Genomic DNA, 11,198 nt, shown 5'->3' with positions numbered 1-11,198 from the left:
CGCCGATAACAAAACTATCGTTAAGAAGAAACAACTACCGAACAGTTTTATATATATTACAAAAGAAACATTTACGAGCTTGATTCATGTTAATTAAGAAAAACTATGTGAGTAGTACCCACTCAGGTTACTCAGAACGTATTCAATTTGAAAAGTTGAGTTAAAGCTAATTATATTTTATTTATAAAAATATCTCATATCATTTAAGTCATTTAAACATTTAACTAGAAAGATTAAAGGACATGTGACAAAAGCCATACGAAAGCATCATGTGTTGAAGTTGAACTAAGCATGCTATAAATTAAAAATGTATTAATGTCGATATTAATCATAATGATAATGATTTATGAAAGACTGATGTATTCACCTAAGTTGCTTTTAATTATAAACCCAGTTGCATAACCATTAAACAAATTAACATTTAACTTATAAAATTTTGAGATATGAGACATGTTAAACGTCACTGCTAACACGTAGCCTTAGTCAAATTATATTTTAATTTAGAAACTGAGTTAGAGTAATCATGTTTTATTTATAAATGTTGCCAGGTAGATTAAGCAAGTTAAACTTAAACTTTGCAACAGTAAAATGTATGTGAGAGCATCTATACAAGTTTATCATATATACAACGGGTTTAAACTAACCAAACTTATAATTGAAAAGAATATTAATATCAACAATTAATCATATTAATATTATACATGAATTGCCGAGATATAAAACATATATTACTTAATTGTAAAACTATTTGCACGCGTACTTAATCATTTTAATATTTAATTATAAAAGCGTAATAAGGTAACATGGAACACATTGTCATGAACACATATCACCCATTGCGATGAAACTCGGACAATCGAATCAAAATTAAAAATCTAAATCGACTTTAATTAATCAGCGATTAATTAATTATAGACATAATTAATATTTTAATAAAATAAATTCATAAACATGTGATATGAACACTAATAATTCTACTACATAGATCTCCATGACACGAAACTAACGCAACTAGAACGAACTAAAACGGAGCTAAAACGATTAAACTGCGGGGAATAAACGAACCAGTGACAATTCTGTAATTTGCATCATCTTCTTCCTTGCCTTCTTCAAACTCACGGACGTGGCATGGCAGCCTTGGAAATTTGCTGCTGCTGTTCGCAGAGGGGGAGAGAGGGACCTCGGCCTGCTACAGCAGCCGGCTGGCCGGAGGCGCCAGACCGCGGTGGATCAGGGCACGTGGAGCCGGGCTGGTCTGCACGACCATGCAGGGACCGGCGGCGGCCTACCATGCCCAAGCAGCACCTGCTACTCCTGCGCAGGGCAGGGGCTGGGGCACGGGGTGCTGGCGCTATGGGTCCGAGGGGGCGGGGGTGGCTGCGCATGGCCGGGAGGAGGGGCCGAGCGGACCTGCAGACAGTAACAAGACCAGCTTCCATGGTGAGTTCGTCGGAGACGTCACCGGAGAAAGAGAAAAGAACGGGAAAGGGTGAAACGGTGATGGATTTGATAAAAGGGATACACTACGGTATAGAGAACGATGAGATCTACCTTGTGGTGGTGGTGGTTGATGCCAGAACATGACGGTTTGACCGGAAAAGCTCGCCGAAGAGTTCGCCGGAAACCTAGCTTTGGAGAACTTCGGCGTCCGATCTGCGGGGCTACGAGTGGCGGCTCGAAAAACGGGCTGTACTTCTAGAATCCTCGCGTTGAGGGCTATGCCGGCATATATATATATTTTGGAAAGTCGAGATATTTTAGCAATTATTGATTTTCGGAGTTAAAATAATTACAGAAAATCAAGAATTACTATTTAGGCTCTAAAAAATATCTCTGAGCTCCGAAAAAATCTATAAAAATTCCTAGGGATAGATGAAAGGATAAGGAACACAACCAAAGTGGTTTTAGCTCCCGGAAAAAACTTTTGGATTGATCAAGGAAAAAGACAAAGCTTCAAGAAATAGGAATTTAATCTCGAAAAAGGTCGGAAAGTTTCCCGGAAAGAGAGGCATCGTTCTAACGTGTCTTAAAACCTTTTCCAAGCCTTTAGATTTTGAAAACAAAGCATCTTATCTAACTTTTGTTTTTGCAAGTTTTCAATTTCTTTTTAAACCACTACTTGAAAATAATATTTTGAAGATTGAGATTTGAATTTATTTTCCAACCCACTCATCACAAAAGTACCAATGCAACTACATATATGCGCAAACATGTTGCTACCCTTATGTTGGATTTAATTTAAAGAAAGTTTCTTTTACCTATGTTTTTATGAGCACAAAACAATTAACAGAAATCGTTTTCCTCTTTTTAGAAAGTAGCTAATTTTAGGGTGTTACAATTCTACCCCCCTTAAGATGAATCTCGTCCCCGAGATTCGGAGAAGAAGAGCAAAGAAGAGAGGGATACTTCAACTTTAGATCTTCTTCACTTCCTTGAGTAACACCATCTTGATACCACCATTACGCACAATAGGTTGTTATTATAATTACTCTCATGATAAAAATGATGAAAGGAAAATGGAGACCGAGCAGGGATATAGTATGGGTATTGGTGGGTGTAATGAGTTGTGTCCCATGGCCATGGGGCTTGGCTTGATTACACTATTTTCCCTATCTATGTCGATTGAGGACCATCCGTTGATGTGGATGGTAGTTAGGCCACAGACTTATTATCCTGAGCATATACTTGCTTATGGGAGCGGGAAGGCTCGTTGCGCTCTTGTCATGAGTTCCACCTCTTTCTAGACTGACTGATAGGAGGCAGGGAAAGGTGGAGGTCTAAGCACCATATTGAGACTGGGTCTCAAGTGTGGGGGCTTGGAGTCCAAGTTTGGATGGGGACCTGGACCCCATGACAGGAGTGGAATGGGTTGGTCTTATTTGTGCCTAGGGTACAAATGGGGCATGTGTTTCAGGGTACCCAGCTAGGATACATTGGTTCACGAATCGTTGTTTCCATGAGAACTGGAATATGAAAGATGGTAAAATGGTCTAGCACTGTAGTAAGAACTGGAATATGAAAGATGGTAAAATGGTTCTGATTGCTCAACCATTGCTTGAAAGTAGAATAGGTGCTTACCTAGAATGGTTAGCTAATGAAGTAATCATGACTGTTAATTAAACTTGATCTTAAGGACGTACTTCTAGTAATGCTTTTCACAAACAAAAAGAAAACAACAAACTCATATTGTCTATCATACTCCCTTGGAGTCGAGAAATTATTCCTACTAGTCGGGTAAGTCTTGCGAGTATATTATGTACTCAAGGTTTATTTTACCCTATTGCAGGTGCAGCTTGAGGAGTAGCTCTTGTGTGGAGGATTCCTTTAGTAGGCACAGACGGATCCTTGTATCATTTCCACTAGATGTTTATTTTTATTCCGCTGTTTAATTCTCGCACTCTGAACCCTGGTATTGTAATAAATAATTTCCAAGAACTCTTGTTGTATGAAATGGACTAAGTATTGTAAGCTCATACTCATTATTGGATTCTGGAGGTAAAACGTGTATTGATTATTTCTCCCATGGGGTGTGCTCAACAAAACTATCCAATGTAGCTAACTTTTGGGGTGTTTAGTGTCAAGTGGAAGACGAGCGCCTCCGAAAGCATGTTATTTTAGGCGGTTCTGCCACACACGACCTCATCACTATTGTCCCCACCGCCACCGTTGTCATACAATGCGCTTGCAAGCCGTATTATATGTCTTTCACTGTATAGCAGCATTGGATCACTTTGTCAAAGCAATCTAAAGTAGGACGACACGATCACCATACGTACGCATTGGGAAAGTGAAACGGTGAATACAATGGTGAAGCAATGATGAATGTTCGGAGGACGTTTTGCATACAATCTTGGTAAATTCAACTTATTGCACCATCTTTGTTCGTCATGTAACGAGCAGTGGGACACGACCAATTCAACTTGCTTGTACAATTCAACTTGGATTGAATGCCTTATTCTCCAATGAAACATACTATATCCAACATGTATGAGTCAAGGACAATGTGGCTATAAGAACTACATTATGTGCAAAGCAATGTGGAATTGTGGAAAGCAAAGACAACGATGATGCCAAAGGAATCAAAACATTCATTCCGGCCTTGTTTGGATGCATGTGTATCTACTTCAATGCATGTGTTGGAGTGGATTGGAATGAAACTTAGTTCAATTGCACTGTAATCCATTTGAACACATGTTGATTGAGATGAATACATGTGCATCCAAACAAGGCCTCCAATGTGAATTGAGTGAAGCTCATACCGGATAATACTCTGATGAATTAGCACTTCATCACCATATCATATTGCAGAGTACTATAGGCACTCGCCCACCGTACTACATGCTCATGCTCATAGCGACCACGTTGATATTTGTATGAATTTTTTATCCAATCACGTACATTCTCTCTCCATTCTCTACCAATGATATCCCTTCATATCTTGGTTCTCGTGTAGACTTGGTTTACCCAGTTTCTATGATTTTTGCTCTCTCTCTTCAATAACTACCTTGCCACATCAGCAACATGCTTAGGTGGTAGTACAATTAATGTCCATAGAAACTATGGTAGTTTCTGCATTGGGAGTGCTTATATTTTGATAACTAAATTATTAATTCCACAAGACTTGTAATATATGTTTACCGCTGAATTATGTACTCTCATGCTTAGATGTAATCTTGTGTTTTGCTGCCTCTTTGTTTTTTATTTTCCACCGCTGAGAGGACTTAGTCACCATTAGTACAAGGATTACTAAGTCCAAATCCATAAGCCAATTTAGTACAAAATAGACTCAAACCGAGTGGAACATCACACAATAATATTGATAAATTGCATTTCATTCAAAGACTACAAGATGTACAATAACAAAGACCTATCGAGTTAGGGATTTCTTTATACCCGACTGCAACTCAGCCCTACGGTGGGGAGCATCCTCACGAAGCTTCCACTAACACCCCACTAGAAGCAGAAGGGGCCATGAGGAGACCAACCCGCACTAGAAACCAAGCGGGAGAGAGGAACAATCGACGCAAAATGATGGCCAAGCCGATGAGTTGATGCGCTAGGATGAGCAGGGTACATTTTGGTTTCATGACAACCACTTGTCACAGGAACAACATTGTAGAATACCCCACTCGCCGAGGTCCACCACCGGTGCACTCCATGGTTTTGACCCTACAAGCTCTAACCGCATACTACGATCAGCAGCGGTGACAGACCATGGAAGCATTCCTCTTTGTCTTAGTGAAACTTCCACTAACACCGAGGATGAGCGGACATAGCTACGCCTAGGTGTTGGCGCAGGCCGATCTTGAAGGCCTTCTCCTAGTGACACCGGAGTCGATGGAGGACAAGCAAAGCCATTGCGACATGATACTATACGTGCAACTCAAGGTTTTCTCTAGTTTGTCTCATGCTAAGGGAGGAAGAAGGTTTGGAGTGAGCTTGCGAGGCTGCCCTTAGCTTGCCTTAAAAAGCCCCAAGTCTCTCAAGTGGGGAAGGAAATAGTGAACTCCGTGACTCGAGCAGTCACCTACGTGGGTCACGGGCGACGCAGCGGGGAAGACAAGGCGTTTGATTCTCTAGCACATTTGATTCCATGGCATATTTCATCCTCATCTATAGCGGTACGTGCAATATCTGGTGGACCAAAGGAGGTGCGCATGAGTACATGGGAAGTCGGAGTGCTTGGTGAAGATTCCATTACCCAAATACCCTCGCACATGTAAACTTATGATACGCCGAATGCTCAAAAAGTCACCGTTAGTTACTAGGAGAACTAGTGTCGTTTGATCTAATACCACACATGTGCACTGTTTGGTACGCCTACTTACCTAAACCGATGACAATTTGATACGCCTTGTTTATTGAAAAATGTATGCGTTATTGGGAAATGGCACAATATGGCACCATATATGTTGATTCCCTGCCACACTTGATTCCCTGCGACCCACGTCTTGTGAGCGAGGAAGGAAACAGTGAACTCCATGACTTGAGCAGTCACCTACATGGGTCACGGGCGACGTAGCGGGGAAGATGAGGCAGAGCATCCATTTGATTCCCTAACACATTTGATTCCATGGCAGCGAGGAAGATGAGGTGTATGTGTATGTGTATACTCCTATCACGGATCTACTACTCCTTTCTACTTCTCCATCTTCAAGGTTGGCTTATTTAAGCTGGGTCTGGATGCACCTCTTGGGCTCATTCCACACACTCTTCCTCCTTCAATCTTTTAGAATAGATACAAAATAGATACACTCTTCCTCGTCTGTGCTCATGGTGCAAGGTGCTTAATAGCAGAGCACCTTGATGATTACAGATCTCCTTTCCAGATACAAAACATCTACAATTATTAAGGTGTTCTCCTCTTCAGCGCCTCCATACTCGATAGGTCATCAATCAACTAAGGTTCCAAGATTAGGTGCTTTATATTCCATCTTTGTCCTCTCATGGTCAAGAAGCAAATATGCATCCCTTGACCGTGAGGGTTCAAAGATGGAAGGTAGAGCACCTCGCTAAGGGTGAAGATGGAAGGTACATAACCAGTGCCATTTTAATTTTGATCTAATTGCACATATGTTCATAGTTTGATACGGTTGTTTACCAAGACCGATCATCGTGAGATACTACGGAAACCAGTGTTCTCTGATCTAATTGCGCACACTTGATTCCCTACCACACTTGATTCCCTATGACCCACGTCTCGTGAGCGGGGAAGGAAACAGTGAACTCCGTGACTTGAGTGGTCACCTTCGCAGGTCAAGGGCGACGCAGCGGGTAAGACAAGGCAGAGCATCCATTTGATTCCCTAGCACATTTGATTCCATGGCATATTTCATCCTCATCTATAGCGGTACGCGCAATATCTAGCGGACCAAAGTAGGTGCGCATGAATACAAGGGCAGTTAGATTGGTTGGTGAATAGATTCCATTACTTACTGTGATAACCAGTGCCATTTTAATTTTGAACTAATTGCACATATGTTCATAGTTTGATATGGCTATTTACCTAGACCTATCACAGTGAGATTGTAACTAGAAAAATGTTAGATTAAGTAGGAAATAAACTAGAACTGAGTCAAACATTCAACAATAAAGTCGTTAAAGGAACTCTTTATTGATAAATTCAACAATACTACCACATGTACAATAACAAAGACCTTACACGTATGGGGGGTAACCCATACCTGACAGCATAGGAGAATCGAGATGGGGAACAACCTCGCAAAACTTCCTCTAACATCCCCCTAGGAGCAGTGGGAGGATGAGAAGAAGCAGAACATCAAGGCCATCTATTCCCTCAACCGATTACTCCATAGACCACAGGAGAGAGGAACACCCGTGCCGAATTGATACACAGGGACTAGAGCCAATGACAAACTTTTGTGCTGTGGTAGAAGCCCTTTGACTGCCACACTGATAAGGACTGACAAGGTCTTTGACAGGTCTGGCTAGGCCCTCCATGGTTTTGATTTCGCATGCTCTAACCGTGGATGGCGATTAGTAGCGGGACCGTACCATGGAGGCATTCCTCCCTATCTTCATGAAACATCCTCTAACACACAGGACGAGTGGACATAGCCACGCCTAGGTGATGGCGGAAGCTAGTCTTGAATGCCTTCTCCCAGCGGCACTGGAGTCGATGGAGGACTAGGGTAGCCATGGTGACAGGAGACTACGAGCGACTGGAGGGTTTCTCTAGTTGTCTGATGGTAAGGGATGAAGAAGGTTGGGATTAGAGTGCGCTTTAGAGGCTCGCCTTACCTTTGCTTAAATAGCCCCACCTCAAGACGTGAGCGGGGAAGGAACCGTCAAAATGTGTGATTTGCGTGATCACCCACGCGGGTCACGAGCGATGGCGCAATGAAGATGACGTCAAGGGCTATGTTTTGCAGCGAGGACTGCAGGCTTTCCCAAGAATTTGAGTTGTTCGCATGGGATATGGTGATAAGAATCTATATGTAGTTAGCTTTTGATTTTCTGTTGCTTTTGCTTTTGCTTTTCTGTTCTTTTGTTTCAATATTATTTGTAGTGCCCCGTAACTTAAGACGAATTAATAATAGACTATATGTACAATGGTTGGTCCTTTAAGTTTCATTTTCTTGGAAACAATGCATTATATCTAGCGGATCAAAGGACACCCGTACGCACACCATATGATTTGCATAAGTGTGCACGTGATTGAGCACATGTACAAAGTTTTCTCTATGTTGTTTTGCCTACTCTCCTCCATATGATTCGCATATCTGGCGGGCACATGCACACCATATGATATGGCCAGGCTCAACGGGGGTTTCATCAAAGTTTCATGGCATTAAATATGCTGATGTGGCACCATATTGATGAAGAGAGAGATAAAGAAAGTTTCATGGGAATAGAGAGAGTTTCATAGCGAAGAAACTCTTCTACACTATTTCCAAAATATTGATGTGTTAGAAACTGAGCCATGAAACCCCCACTGAGATGGCAAAGTGTTGAAAACTAAAGTGTTCACCGTATGATACACATCAGAACACCCAGCACATGTACACCTTATGATACATAGATTGACTAAACCATGTGAGAACCAGTGACATATGATCAAATTGCACGCATAATTGTTTAAAACTAAAATGTTTCAAACTACAGGTACAATTTTTATCCAACTCAAATGTTACATTCACATTTAGGTACATTTACTTGACGTAGGTGACTTTGTTATGATCGCTTCTCATGTAAGCTGGTTCGTCGCCCTCCACAAACAGGGGGAGATCCACATCTAGACCAAGAGCAGGCATGTCTCGATAGCCATTCCCTTCTTCCTTGTTTGTATCTTTGACACCAACGATCTTCCTTTTACCTTGAAGCACCACATGCCCACCGCTTCCATCACCTAGGTTTTTTCCATAGAATACTTGGACTACATCTTTCACAAAAATGAAAGGCTCATCTAGGTAGGCAAGATGCTTGAAATCTATGGTACACGTACCATACTTGTCCGTCATGACGCCCTTTGATACTTTTACCCACTTGCACCAGAAAAGAATGATCTTCAGTTCCTCTAATCCATAGTCTAGCTCCCAGATCTCTTCTATGAATCCACAGTATGTCTATGCATGATTTTTGTTGTCATAAGCTTTGATTTGGACACCACTATTTTGGTTGGTGCTCTTGGCATCTTGTTTTCTCGTGTAGAATGTCTACCCATTTATGTAATATCCTTCGCACATCAACATTGTCAAGGATGGTCCCATCGCCAAGTGATAAAGATCCTTTGAATTAGTTTGTTGACCCAAAAATTTCTCCTTTAACCATGGACCAAAGTTTCTATGTGTTGCTTTGCCAGCCATGTGTTTGACATGGCACTGTTTGCAGCTCATAGTTCTGCCTTGTGCTCCTCGATATAGGGAGAAACTATGCTTGCTTGGCGAAGGATGGTGAAATGAGCTTGCCAGAAAGCATCAACCTCAACATGTTTTGACCTTACCCCAATCATCCCCCTGCCATGTAGCTGTCGCAACCATTTTTCTGAAGAATACCAAGCACTAACTATATGTGTGCCCAGGATGTCCACATGACACATATAGCAACAAATATGGAGATTATCAAAGACAATGCTTTATTACATATCGAAACATAGTTACAACAAGACTTACATCTATTACAAAGCATAGCAGAAACTACTGTTAATCTTCTCTTTGGGTCTACATACTCCATAGGGACGGTTGACTGGGGGAAACACTCGCCAAGTACTCATGGACCCTACAAGAAACTCTTCACTTGATCCACCATCTAGTACCCATCTAGGATTTTTTGTTGATTGTAAAGCAAGTGTGAGCGCACCATACTCAACAAGTATAACATAAGGGGGATGCAAGGCTCAAAAGGCTAGACACGGCTGAACTCCGGTAAGCACTTTTAGTTGGTCATATTTTATTTGTTAAACCTATGTTGCAAGGTTATGCTTAAGCTCCCAAGGTGAAAGTATATTTAACATCAAGGTTGATCATATCCCAAACCATCCATAGAACCATCTATCTCAAAAAGGATCCAGGCCACTCGTGTTCGTGAGCACTGCTGATATATCAGTTTTATAATCTGCAGAGTTTGTACACTTTCACCACGAGCCGTGATTGCCCTTTGCCCGAGGTGATCAGCCTCTTGACTCACTTCTAAGGTAAGTTGGTAGGGATCACTACGAAACATTTCACCAGTCGTTCTAATAAGTAGCAGCCGCTAAAGTTTCAGCCATCTAGCCGTATGCAGCCCTCCTCCAAGAGTGGCACTCATGGTCACGGCATAGTACACACCCTGGCAGGAAAAGAAACATACCAACTAGTGCCCCCCTCTTGCTCTTTTGGTAAGCTGCTGACGAACTAGAACAGATCAAGATACTATGCTAAGACCAGAGCCATGTAGTTCTCGTGGCTATACTATAAGTCCTAGATTGTCGCTTTAAGATTCAGTCCTTACGGAGGGCAGACTAGAGCACCTAAAAAGGCCCAATGCTCTAGCCCCCTTGTGTCCATGTTGCTGAAAAGCATCATTTTAACATTGATTCCATAATCCATTAGTCAAGATTAACATTATATAGTTTGGTGATTGTAGACTAAGCAACTACCCATATGTATAAACCCAAAGGTAATCAAGGAATGCAGGGTACAATAGTTCTAGGTAAAGTCCTTAAGGGTTTATCAAATTAGACACATGCACATGAAATGTGAATATAAGGTTATTCGGTAACAAGGGTACTCATGTTACACTTGCCTTCCAAAACACATGCCGATAGTTCCATTTCTCAAATATGCTCCTCATGTAGCTCCACTTCTATCGTTAGCAAACAACTGGTACAAGCATCACAAGAACCTATAAACAGTACACCAATCATTACAAAAGCATACTATAAAGATAACTAACATGTACTACTCATCGTTGCGAACTCGTGAGCGCAAGAACCAACTAAAACGGAGCTACGGTTACAAAGTTATAAGCTTTTGAAGTTTTGGAAATTTATTTATAATAACTAAAAGTACTTAGTTGTAATTACTTTTCAAAGATGGGTCCAAAGTGTACATATTTGGACCACAAAACATATTTTATAAATGCTAAAAATGTTTTTTGTCATTTTTAGAATTATTTTATCGATTAAAACACATTAATGACACCACAAATAAAATATTATGGCATCATTAACAATTTTATAAAAACTAAGTACATAAATC

The sequence above is a fragment of the Miscanthus floridulus genome, chromosome 8 (assembly GCF_019320115.1).
Source record: "Miscanthus floridulus cultivar M001 chromosome 8, ASM1932011v1, whole genome shotgun sequence".
Taxonomy (NCBI): domain Eukaryota; kingdom Viridiplantae; phylum Streptophyta; class Magnoliopsida; order Poales; family Poaceae; genus Miscanthus; species Miscanthus floridulus.
This window is presented reverse-complemented; position numbering follows the sequence as displayed.